The sequence below is a fragment of the Mya arenaria genome, chromosome 6, assembly GCF_026914265.1.
Source record: "Mya arenaria isolate MELC-2E11 chromosome 6, ASM2691426v1".
NCBI classification, from domain to species: domain Eukaryota; kingdom Metazoa; phylum Mollusca; class Bivalvia; order Myida; family Myidae; genus Mya; species Mya arenaria.
Genome location: NC_069127.1, coordinates 48,938,633 through 48,952,748, shown reverse-complemented (window position 1 = coordinate 48,952,748; position 14,116 = coordinate 48,938,633).

Below are 14,116 nucleotides of genomic sequence, written 5' to 3'. Positions count from 1 at the left end.
TCTTCTTCTTCTTCTTCTTCTTCTCACCTGTCATAAACTTCATCTGTCAATACAATATCTTTATCTGGCATCATCATCATCATCATCATCATCATCATCATCATCATCATCATCATCATCATCATCATCATCATCTGCAGCAGTAGCAACACCACCATCATCATCATCATCGGCAGCAACATCACTACGACCATCACCAGGAGCAGAAGCATTCTTCTTTTTTATCCTCATCTCTATGATCCTTATCTTCACCATCAGCAGCAGCAGGAGCAGCAGCAGCACCATCATCAGCAGCAGCAGTAGCAGTACCACCATCATCACCACGAGCAAAAGCATTCTTCTTTTTTCTCATCCTCATCTTCATCCTTATCCTCACCCGCCTTCTCATCCTCATCTTCATTCTCCGAATACAAGACCATAATCACCGTCCATTACATATTTAACACTAGAACTATCACTAACTGTACGCATTTTACATTTCACTATTATCATTATTTTTTATCAATGTATATTTGAATTAGGTTTTAACACCTATTCTTACTTCATCCAGTCTTGCTATGAGCCATCGCCTCATTGGGGGTGGAGGGGGGGGGGGTCATCAGTAGCCAACTCCACTGCAAGGGGCATCTCTTCTTGTGGCTGGTGGGACCCTTCCGGTACAGTAGACGCTGAAACATTTGAACAGAAGCAGCACCACATGTCCCCATATAAAGTTCATATGAAATTAAATCAAGTACAATAATAATACAAACAAATATTAAACATATGAATAAAAGTGCATATAAACTAGTATTATCCAAGATTAGATTAATTAACTTTGAATGCCCCATCTAATAAACAATACTATATTTATTGAAACACACAAAAACTAAATAAACATTTTCTACTACTTGGGTTCGGTTAAAGAGATCTTGGGAACAATGCTGGTGCCTTTTAACATGTTCACTGTAAGATTTCAAAAACAAACAGAAAATGCCTATTCATTAATGTGTATTTCTTTAAAAAAGAATAATTGACTTATTGATTGAAACAGAGTTTCGGACTTTCAACAAATTCTAAAAAAGCGCGCAAAATGAAACATAACTTTGTTGATGGTGTTGTCCACTGCAGCAGAGGAAGCGAACTCCAGTGCTAGTAATGCCTCATCTACCAACCTGGGTAAATTAGATTAATTAACTTTGAATGGGCAAAACTTGAAATGTATTAACGAATCAATTCATCAGCTTTTTTGCAATGTGAATATCTTCTTCTTCTTCTTCTTCTTCTTCTTCTTCTTCTTCTTCTTCTTCTTCTTCTTCTTCTTCTCACCTGTCATAAACTTCATCTGTCAATACAATATCTTCATCTGGCATCATCATCATCATCATCATCATCATCATCATCATCATCATCATCATCTGCAGCAGTAGCAACACCACCATCATCATCATCATCATCGGCAGCAACATCACTACGACCATCACCAGGAGCAGAAGCATTCTTCTTTTTTATCCTCATCTCTATGATCCTTATCTTCACCATCAGCAGCAGCAGGAGCAGCAGCAGCACCATCATCAGCAGCAGCAGTAGCAGTACCACCATCATCACCACGAGCAAAAGCATTCTTCTTTTTTCTCATCCTCATCTTCATCCTTATCCTCACCCGCCTTCTCATCCTCATCTTCATTCTCCGAATACAAGACCATAATCACCGTCCATTACATATTTAACACTAGAACTATCACTAACTGTACGCATTTTACATTTCACTATTATCATTATTTTTTATCAATGTATATTTGAATTAGGTTTTAACACCTATTCTTACTTCATCCAGTCTTGCTATGAGCCATCGCCTCATTGGGGGTGGAGGGGGGGGGGGGGTCATCAGTAGCCAACTCCACTGCAAGGGGCATCTCTTCTTGTGGCTGGTGGGACCCTTCCGGTACAGTAGACGCTGAAACATTTGAACAGAAGCAGCACCACATGTCCCCATATAAAGTTCATATGAAATTAAATCAAGTACAATAATAATACAAACAAATATTAAACATATGAATAAAAGTGCATATAAACTAGTATTATCCAAGATTAGATTAATTAACTTTGAATGCCCCATCTAATAAACAATACTATATTTATTGAAACACACAAAAACTAAATAAACATTTTCTACTACTTGGGTTCGGTTAAAGAGATCTTGGGAACAATGCTGGTGCCTTTTAACATGTTCACTGTAAGATTTCAAAAACAAACAGAAAATGCCTATTCATTAATGTGTATTTCTTTAAAAAAGAATAATTGACTTATTGATTGAAACAGAGTTTCGGACTTTCAACAAATTCTAAAAAAGCGCGCAAAATGAAACATAACTTTGTTGATGGTGTTGTCCACTGCAGCAGAGGAAGCGAACTCCAGTGCTAGTAATGCCTCATCTACCAACCTGGGTAAATTAGATTAATTAACTTTGAATGGGCAAAACTTGAAATGTATTAACGAATCAATTCATCAGCTTTTTTGCAATGTGAATATCTTCTTCTTCTTCTTCTTCTTCTTCTTCTTCTTCTTCTTCTTCTTCTTCTTCTTCTTCTTCTTCTTCTCACCTGTCATAAACTTCATCTGTCAATACAATATCTTCATCTGGCATCATCATCATCATCATCATCATCATCATCATCATCATCATCATCATCATCATCTGCAGCAGTAGCAACACCACCATCATCATCATCATCGGCAGCAACACCACCACGACCATCACCAGGAGCAGAAGCATTCTTCTTTTTTATCCTCATCTCTATGATCCTTATCTTCACCATCAGCAGCAGCAGGAGCAGCAGCAGCACCATCATCAGCAGCAGCAGTAGCAGTACCACCATCATCACCACGAGCAAAAGCATTCTTCTTTTTTCTCATCCTCATCTTCATCCTTATCCTCACCCGCCTTCTCATCCTCATCTTCATTCTCCGAATACAAGACCATAATCACCGTCCATTACATATTTAACACTAGAACTATCACTAACTGTACGCATTTTACATTTCACTATTATCATTATTTTTTATCAATATATATTTGAATTAGGTTTTAACACCTATTCTTACTTCATCCAGTCTTGCTATGAGCCATCGCCTCATTGAGGGTGGAGGGGGGGGGGGGTCATCAGTAGCCAACTCCACTGCAAGGGGCATCTCTTCTGGTGGCTGGTGGGACCCTTCCGGTACAGTAGACGCTGAAACATTTGAACAGAAGCAGCACCACATGTCCCCATATAAAGTTCATATGAAATTAAATCAAGTACAATAATAATACAAACAAATATTAAACATATGAATAAAAGTGCATATAAACTAGTATTATCCAAGATTAGATTAATTAACTTTGAATGCCCCATCTAATAAACAATACTATATTTATTGAAACACACAAAAACTAAATAAACATTTTCTACTACTTGGGTTCGGTTAAAGAGATCTTGGGAACAATGCTAGTGCCTTTTAACATGTTCACTGTAAGATTTCAAAAACCAACAGAAAATGCCTATTCATTAATGTGTATTTCTTTAAAAAAGAATAATTGACTTATTGATTGAAACAGAGTTTCGGACTTTCAACAAATTCTAAAAAAGCGCGCAAAATGAAACATAACTTTGTTGATGGTGTTGTCCACTGCAGCAGAGGAAGCGAACTCCAGTGCTAGTAATGCCTCATCCCGCCAACCTGGGTAAATTAGATTAATTAACTTTGAATGGGCAAAACTTGAAATGTATTAACGAATCAATTCATCAGCTTTTTTGCAATGTGAATATCTTCTTCTTCTTCTTCTTCTTCTTCTTCTTCTTCTTCTTCTTCTTCTTCTTCTTCTTCTCACCTGTCATAAACTTCATCTGTCAATACAATATCTTCATCTGGCATCATCATCATCATCATCATCATCATCATCATCATCATCATCATCATCATCATCTGCAGCAGTAGCAACACCACCATCATCATCATCATCGGCAGCAACACCACCACGACCATCACCAGGAGCAGAAGCATTCTTCTTTTTTATCCTCATCTCTATGATCCTTATCTTCACCATCAGCAGCAGCAGGAGCAGCAGCAGCACCATCATCAGCAGCAGCAGTAGCAGTACCACCATCATCACCACGAGCAAAAGCATTCTTCTTTTTTCTCATCCTCATCTTCATCCTTATCCTCACCCGCCTTCTCATCCTCATCTTCATTCTCCGAATACAAGACCATAATCACCGTCCATTACATATTTAACACTAGAACTATCACTAACTGTACGCATTTTACATTTCACTATTATCATTATTTTTTATCAATATATATTTGAATTAGGTTTTAACACCTATTCTTACTTCATCCAGTCTTGCTATGAGCCATCGCCTCATTGGGGGTGGAGGGGGGGGGGGTCATCAGTAGCCAACTCCACTGCAAGGGGCATCTCTTCTTGTGGCTGGTGGGACCCTTCCGGTACAGTAGACGCTGAAACATTTGAACAGAAGCAGCACCACATGTCCCCATATAAAGTTCATATGAAATTAAATCAAGTACAATAATAATACAAACAAATATTAAACATATGAATAAAAGTGCATATAAACTAGTATTATCCAAGATTAGATTAATTAACTTTGAATGCCCCATCTAATAAACAATACTATATTTATTGAAACACACAAAAACTAAATAAACATTTTCTACTACTTGGGTTCGGTTAAAGAGATCTTGGGAACAATGCTGGTGCCTTTTAACATGTTCACTGTAAGATTTCAAAAACCAACAGAAAATGCCTATTCATTAATGTGTATTTCTTTAAAAAAGAATAATTGACTTATTGATTGAAACAGAGTTTCGGACCAACGCGTCCGCTTCAAGAAGTAATGTCATTATTTATTGTAGGTCTTTGTAACATAAAGTTGCAGGGTTTGATGGTTCATGCTCTTCAGATTGAGTTACATTTGCTTATGATGATCTTATGTGGAAATAAGCTGAACCTGTTCGTCAAAACAATTACCTTTCTGGTAACCATGTGTTTGATAAGTTTAAATGCCTTTTTTTATTGAAGACCAGATTCTTCCTTTATTGAGGATTTGGTTTAAATAAACATTAGTGAAAGCAAGACTGATCAACTACGATATCATTTCTAGAACAAGTCCTTGTTGTGTTCAATAAATCAATAAAATTTGTATTATCAGATATAATGTCTCGTAGCAGAGGTAAGGACATTTTGCATAAAAAGCTTCAAGCAATTGATATAAGTGAATGTGTTTGTTTCATTTACATTGTATTGCGATCGGGGGCCGGGGTGATGCTATGACAGATGCTTATATTGGTGTCTCTGAAAGATTGTATAAAATTCATGGTAGGTAGAAATCTGAAAATGCAAGAAGTTTTTATCTCTTAAAATAGGTATATATATTTAAATGTAACACACTTTTTATATTGTAATTTCGATATATTTTTGTTAACATTGACTTATTATTTCACTGAAAACAGTTGTGTCATACAACCTTGACCATCATCATCACAAACGTGATCATTTAATGCAAGATTTCAACTCGAATCGGAGCAACTCCACATCTCAACTTACTGTATTGTAAGCATTATCAAGTTACAATATTTCTTTCAACATATTTCTTTCAGCTAGAATTGCAAAGTAACTAAACTTATTTCTTATGCCCTTTCCACATATAACCTCAGACCTTTTTATTGAGTTGTGCAAATCACTAACACAAGCGTAAATCAATTCATCACTTATCTTAAGTACGTTGTTATTTAGATTGTTTTATTTTTATTTGAATCAAAGCTTAAACATTTTTCCTTTGCATCTTAAAACACGAATTATATGTTTTATTTTCTTTGCTCTTTGGCACATCGGAATCGTGTCTTCCTATTGAAAAAACATATACATTTCTTAGAATTCGTTTGTTGCACCTGTTGCTTTATTTGTTGAAAATTTTGCTAAATGACTCATCGTGTTCATGTGTCGATATTTATTTGATCTGAAACATAATCTAACAGATATCTAACTTTACATGTCCTTTATCTATTCGATACTCGAAATACACAAATCCAGATTGCACAATTATATGAGATATCTAAAGTTCAAGCCGGCTCGGGATTATCAGTCACTTATCAATTTCGACAGGTAACAGAAACTAATCATTAGCTTTTCATTCAAAACGTAAGCAGATATTAAGTTTTCATGCTTCTACATACATGATCAATGGGTAATAAATGAAGATGAACAATATTGTTGGAAACATTTAATAGTTGTCACAATATAACAGCGTTGAAAGTACTTATAATTATAGTCACAAAAGGTTTCGAACTGAATTACTCGAAATATTTTGTATATACTATCTAACACACATAGTAAATTATAGCTTGATGGAGTTAATCGAATGGTTGTTATTGAACGTCTCCGTCTTACATTACCTGGTATCATATTCAACAGATTTTATACTGAAAACCAGAACTGTCACCGTCAGTGACGAATGCCCACAGACAGTCGGCGTGTATGACTATAGTTCACGTTAATTATTCCTGAATGTTCATATATTATGCCACTGTGGTCATAGAAATAGGAGCAAGATCAACACACCTTTTTCTTCATTATAATTCGTCTAAAACTCTCCTTGAAAAAGATAACTTCAAAGAATGTAACGCAATAAATTAGTTTTTGTTTTGTTAATTCGAGTTGATGTTAGAAAGTTGGTCAATTTAAATAATGTTTTTAATAGGTTAGTCATTTCTTAGAATTTGGGGACAGTCAAAGGCTTTCAAGAGTACTAACACATATTTAACATCATGTAAACATTGGTCTACTAAAAGGTAGTAAAATGTCCGCCTTAGAACGGCCCGTACAAACGTTTTGGCAGTACTGATCCTGCATAGACAAACATATCCAATGCTTTGAACAAAATTCAAAGCAGAGCTGCATGTAATAATTACATCATTTTGAATCTCACACTTTAAGGCACCTGTGCCATTATGTTGCATCTGCAATTCCATCCGGTTCTGGTAATTGTTTTCGTCGGAAGTGAAATTCATTAAAATGTCCACACACTTCCTTAGAACTCTCAATTACGACGATGCGACAAACGAAAAATGCAGACCCACATTTTTATATAACTATAAAACACGCCGCTAACAGGCCTGATTACACCATTTGTTTATCGTTCGGCATCAAGCATAACTTGATTACAGGGTAAAGCTGTTATATCAAGCAAAAAAAACGTGGATTTTTTCATATATATTCAAAGCGGGGACATTTCGAATAAACTTATACCAGCTGGCATCATAAACAGTACGCAATTCTCGTAGTTTTTCTTACTTAATATTTCTGGATAGTTATACTATCTATTTCGAACCTAACAGCTTTACTGGTCAGTTAAAGGAGAGCGTATATAATTTTGCAAGTTTAATTATCATTATTTTGTGACACTCATTAGATATGTAATTAATCTCGATCTCACTATATTTTGTCGTTCGCTCGTTAATAAAATGGCCCCATTATAATTAACATTACTTAATAAACCTTTGTAACACTTATTGAATATTGATTTCAAGGTTTAATTCTTACAATATTATTTCGTTCGATTTTTAAAGTTTATCACGAAATGAATAATTTATATCAGTAAATATATCAGTAAGATAGTAAAGTTATCAAAGTTTGTTTATTTTTCATTTTGCAATAGAGGTGGAAATTAAATGTTCACTCTTCTTCTGTGTAAAAGTTTGTGTTCTTGTGTACTTGTACCACTGTATTTCATTGTATGTTATCTTTTGTATGGCTATGATGTTGCCACAACATTAATGCTAATAAAACTTATGTTATGTTATGTTATGTTAAATATTTATCATAAACGTTTGTTCATGTTTGACTTTACATTAATTAAATGTCATTTTAGTATATGCTTTGCGGACGTCTGTAGATGAATTAAATAAAAGTGGCGTTCCAAACAGTGAAATAACAATTTGATTTTTTACACTGTTTTGATATCCTTTGTATACAATTTGGCGCGCCTTTCTCGCTTTTCTGAAAAATCACAATTTACTGTCATTTTATATCCTTTTAGAGATAGCAATGCCAAGCAATTGTTCACGAAATTGATATCCATATACTTTTTAATTTTAGTTTTTTAATAACTAGGAAAATAACGTTTATATATAATTTCTTACATATTTACTAGCTATCAACTTGCTATCAACTTTCCCTCTCAATATAAGTACTGCTGTTTTTCAGATCGTATGTAAAATGTTCTTGTTATTTATACCCCATTCAATTTTCTGCTGAATTGTCTAGTTTTATTGAAATTAAAAATAATTCAAGTCCAAGAAAAAGCTAGTATTTTCCAATTATCTCTGTCGGTAAATGATTAATATCATTAAAGCTTACAAGCACAAAATATTTCTGGAATTTATCTAAAAAGACAGTTAAAACTTTTCATGCTCATTTCACAAATAATCTATGGCATGGTTTATCAGTTATTTATTGATCATACTGAGAAACAAACACAGATATGCATGTTCGCTATCTCTTGATTAGTTTCTCTGCCTGGGGCCGACTTCAATAACTTAGATCTAACTAAGTTTAAGAGTATAACCTCCACCTCAGCGCTTTGATTGGGCTGTAAAAATAACTGGCCGGTAACCTGAATGTAACCACTGGGCAAATCTAAGGATAAGGATAAGAACTGTATTGAATACTGCCCCTTAAGGCTTATCAGCAGAACCACTTGTTAGTTGATGTCAAATTAAAGCCATTAAAATAACCCCTCTTATTTAGAATGCAATATGTATGTATTGAGTTGTAATCTATGTGAGATATTACAGAGTAAATGTAGATACATGTACATTGTATTTTACTATATCACTTTAATTGTATTTATTTATTGGTATTTTTATATGAATAGTATTCTCAAAAATATCTAATTGAGAAATACCCTTATTTACCAGATATCCAAAGGCACATCTTTACATGAGATAATTGAATTTTCAAGCAACTCGGGCTTATCAGCATCTTATCATTTTCTTATCAGCATCATTAACGATGTTGTTGGAAAATTTGACAGCTATTGGTTATTAATTGTGTAGAGGGTGATGGGTAATATAGATAAATGAACACTATCGTTGAAAACATTATACAGCTATCCTACATTACAAAGTGTAACAACATGCATTGCCTCATATGCATACTATCCATGTACTTATTTTTGTTTAATAAAGTCTCGAACTGGTTTACTCGAAATACGTTCGAATATACTATCTAACACCCATTACTAAATAATTGTAAAGGGTAAATAACCAAATGATGAAAATAATCATATCATTTTCATTTACACGATTAAATAAGCAAAATTAGCAGATTTTATACTGAAAAAGAGGAAATCATTGATAAATATGTGAATATTAATAAAGCTAAGGTTATGTTTAAGCAACCAGACTAAGGCAAGGCGATTATACTAAAAAGATCATTTTAAGACGAATCATCGTCGAATGACCGCCATTAAATGCGGAAATCCAGTTTAAGTGTTTAGGCAGATTTTGTGTGGCCATAATTATGGTCTCAGGGCTATCCAACCAAGCTTATGTTTATTAGTTTTTATTGCAACTTGATTTGTTTCTGTACTTTTGAAGCATTAACATTGTAAGCGATTTAATCGAACAAAGTAAACAAAATATGAAAGCACCATATGGATATCCTTTAAACAACTCAGATCAAGGCCTACTTTTGTTCTCGAAACATTCCCTCATGGCGTGCAGCTGTTAACACGAATAGCTTTATTTGTCATGTTTTGCACCAAAGTCAATGCAATACTGCACGAAATAAAATCATGTGTATGCACGTACACCTTGCACTGCTTCTAAAGTTTTGTTTGTGTATTAATAATATGTTGCTTAAGTTTATCAGAGTTCACTGGCTGCACAATGACCTCACCCTATTGCGCCTAGCCTGCGGTATCAATGCTCAAGGTAATATCTTCCCTAGTTTGTTAGGATTTATGCCAAACTGCACATGCTAGCATTGAAAGAAGCAATGTGCAACGGCAATGAATTGCACTGTAAAACGTTACACAATTTAGAAGACGGTTCGAAGAATATACGAGACCGCCTCACATAATTGCACGTCACCTTCTGTCGCGTGCTTACATCTTTGCAAAAATACTTCTTCAAAGGTGGTCCAAAGTACAGACAAGTTGGGAAAGGTGAATGTACATAATGTATACCAAACTATAACAGAGAAAAACATTGGTACAGTTCCGATTACTCTGTCACAACAACTGTTTCGACTATTAAACGAAAGGGCCACCCACTGTTATACTTCACCATAAAACACTTCGCTAACAGGGCATCTTATTACGATGATATTGTAAAATCTATTATTACCAAGCATGGTTTCATTGCAAGACATAGCTGTTATCTCAAGTAAACAGTTGTGTTTCGTAATGTTCAATTTCAGAAGCGGGGAAATATCGAATAAACTCAATCATAACCTGACAAAGCATCTGGCACCATGCACAGGTTATATTGCTTCCACATTAGCATCTAAGGATAAACAATATTACTGATTGATCTTGAAACGGAGGCTTTTTACTCTGGGAATTACCATGCAAATCATTGGCCAAATATTGCAATAACAAGCGTCATAACAAAGGTGTTACGTTGAGTGCTCGAAAAACTCTTTGATTGAATACATCTGAAGTTTCTCAGTTTCAAGGCGATAAACGCTTTTATCTCAAAACGTTCGTTAATGTCAATCTGAAATATATTTGTGAGTTGACGGGTTTGTGTCCCAATGCCGTTAGGCCTCATTGTCGGCATTATAAATGGTAAAATATGTGTAATCATATAAAAATATTTACATCCGTACTTGATTTTCTGAACGATAAAAATTGAGTTCATTTTGCATGAACCGGTCGACCTTTCGTGAACGCTCTGATTGTGCGCTGGTGAATCACCGCGCGTAGTGATCTTCACTACGATCTACTTTATTGCTAAATATAGCAGGGCACATGTTCTGTTGAATGCCGGCTTGTTTACATGTTTCTTTTAATCTTTTACGAAGAATTTAAATGAAAAACATTATTTTCTAGAAATATCTTATGAAAAATGCTTAATTTTGCATTTGATAACAAAAGAACACGCATTGAACAAATAATAAAAACAAATTAAAATTGACGCGGTTTTTACTACGATTCCTCTGCAACAACTGTGAAAACAAAAAGGGCTGATGATTCTGAGGTCGGCGATTTCTTTCTAGGACAAATGTATGATCCATTATCGGATTCAGGCAATGAATATCTTTCTACGATAGAATAAGGCGATATCTTCCTCTACATTTAAATAGTACATGAAATGATTGGAGACTGTCAAAGTGTCATGTATATTCACGAGTTCAAACAAACGTCTTAATGTGGACAATTCGAAAAGACTACACATCACAGCACTTCAATATCTTCGCAATTCTTAAAGGACAAAAAAAAAATGAAATTGAGCCGTTATAATTACCTTGAACTGAAAGTTATCTATTAAATCACCATGACCACATTTTTAATGCCCATTCACATGGGTCATGCATATGTAAAACAGGAGTTAAAATGTATCGAAAGTTCTGTCGCTTAAAATGAACATATTAACAAAATCATTATTACCTCCACATATTCTACAGAAACTACCAAATGATTAAAAAATATACTTAAGATGGACTATTTAGTATGCGGGAGATAAAAAACACCAAGGGCAACAAGTTCTCTTACCATTTACATTCGCTCTACACGTTTTGTTCCCCTTCGTTGTAATTAAAGACTTGTTCTCAAACACCATTAAAGCGAATAAGATAAACAAATAAAATAGAAAGATATGATTATATTTGGTTCTTGATTATATCATTCCAGATGACAGATAAAGATACGGAATATGGACCTCAGGGGGATCAAAGCAGTATTTGGAACGCTTCTAAATTAATCCAGCGGAATAACTCACTCAGCTAGTTAATGGTTATAGACCACTTATAAAATTTCCTATATATTCTATAGTGAATTGGCCGATTTGAACGCGAAGTGACATTGCGTACTAGTGTTTACCTTATACGGGAAGAACAATCCACTTGTGTACTAAAGCAACATCAAAAATTCAATAAAGTTTCTTATAAGAAAAATAAATTTGATTGAACGTAACCGCATGATATGTCAGTCTCCAAATCCGGAGTACGAGTACAAACAATGCGGTGAAAATGAAACAAGAAAATATATACAGCATGTTCAGCAAGTTTTTGAAATCACAAACCATTCATGCTTAACATCTATAAAGATGGAATATAACCATTGTCTGATTTTCTAAAGCCATATTTTGATTCACTGCCATGTGTTAATTAAAGCTGCACTCTCACATATTGACCATTTTAACAACTTATTTATTTTTTGTCTTGGAAAGAGCAAATTTTTGCGTAAATATCTGCAAACCAATGATATAAGATTGCTGACAAAAACTCAGATCGTCATATTTCCGTTTGAAAATTAATGTTTTATGGCTTAAACCGTTACTAACGGTTTAAGAAAAATGCATACATTTTAAATTATTGAGCTTGTATATAAAAATCTGCGATCTGATTTTGTCAGCAATCTTATATCACTGGTTTCCTTGGATTTTCGCAAAAATTGGTTCGTTCCAAGACAAAAAGTAAAAAAAGTTGTCAAAACGTTCAATCTGTGAGAGTGCAGCTTTAAAAAGAAGAAAAAAGCATGTAGCACTGAGTATTCGACATTTCCGAATTGTTTGAATCTGTCATTTCAGCTGACCTTTTATTTATCGTTTTGATTATTATCTATTATTTACATGTGTCAACAAATTCGGATTTTACATGTATTAAAAAAAAATGAAAATTTAAAATTTTAGAGCTCATAAGAAATAGCCACCCCTACAGTGAAAACTAGTTTTGCAAAAAATGCTTAAACTTAATTTTTACTTGAAAACAAGTTTCTGTTTTGACAGATTAGGCTAGTTTAAAAAAAACTGTATGGCATTAAAAGACACGAATTTGGATTGATTCCTGCAAGGAACCCCTTTGGTATTTGAAGACCACATTGCCATAGTTTTTACAAATAATTTCAAAACTCGCATTAGTCGTTTTAGGTATTCCGAGTTGACCCTCAAAGGTTACAGAACAGTAAACAAATTTTCTGTATATTCATATTAAGTAAAATGACCCTGATTTCTGGTGTTTCGCAACCCTCAAAACCATATATGGGAAGATAGCTCCACGGTGTACTTAATATTGACCAGCATTAGAAAAGAAGTAGTATAAGAAAAAAATGGTTAAAATATAATATAATGATTAATAAACTGTAAATGTATCATTATGATGTTGGGGCAATTGTCAGTTTGCCAATGCAGTATTTTTGAAAAGCTATCATTTTAAGATGCACTCTTACTCCCAAATAAGATTTACCACAATTAATACACTTGTTTTAATATACCAAAAAGGATTAATCAGTGTAAAAAAAAATAAAATGGTTCTTATGAAGCATACCGAGTTTAATTCGAAAGAAAGGTGCAGAAAACACGGTATGTCTACCTTACGAGACTATAGTAAATCACCCTAAATCTTTTAGCACTCACCAATCATTTCATGTTTTTGTGTGTTCAGCTACTTAATATATGGTTATAATTTTGTTATCAGTAATAAATATTTTCCATCAATGCATCATTTAGTAAATAGTTAAAGGTTTATCACTCATAATTTATGATTGTTATACATCTGTATGTATTGTTTGTGAATAAGAGTGTCACTTTACGTGGTAGTTTTATGAAAAGACAAAATATTAACAGGTATCGATACTATTTTTATAAAATTATCATGAAAATATTTAATAATAAGACCTGTTTTTTCCGTGTTTCCCAAGCACGAGCATGTTTATCTGATTGGCACTGCTGGCGTGTTTACTGTCCAGCCCCGTCTTCGGGCTCCGCTGACTACCGCCTCTTTTGTCCAAGCCTAAGACAATGGTGTAGATTAAATGCCTAGCCTCAATGGTATAAATAACATGAATTGCTTTAGCTATCATCTATGTATTAGAAACTTTTCAAACAGTTCAACGCCTAACACACACTATAC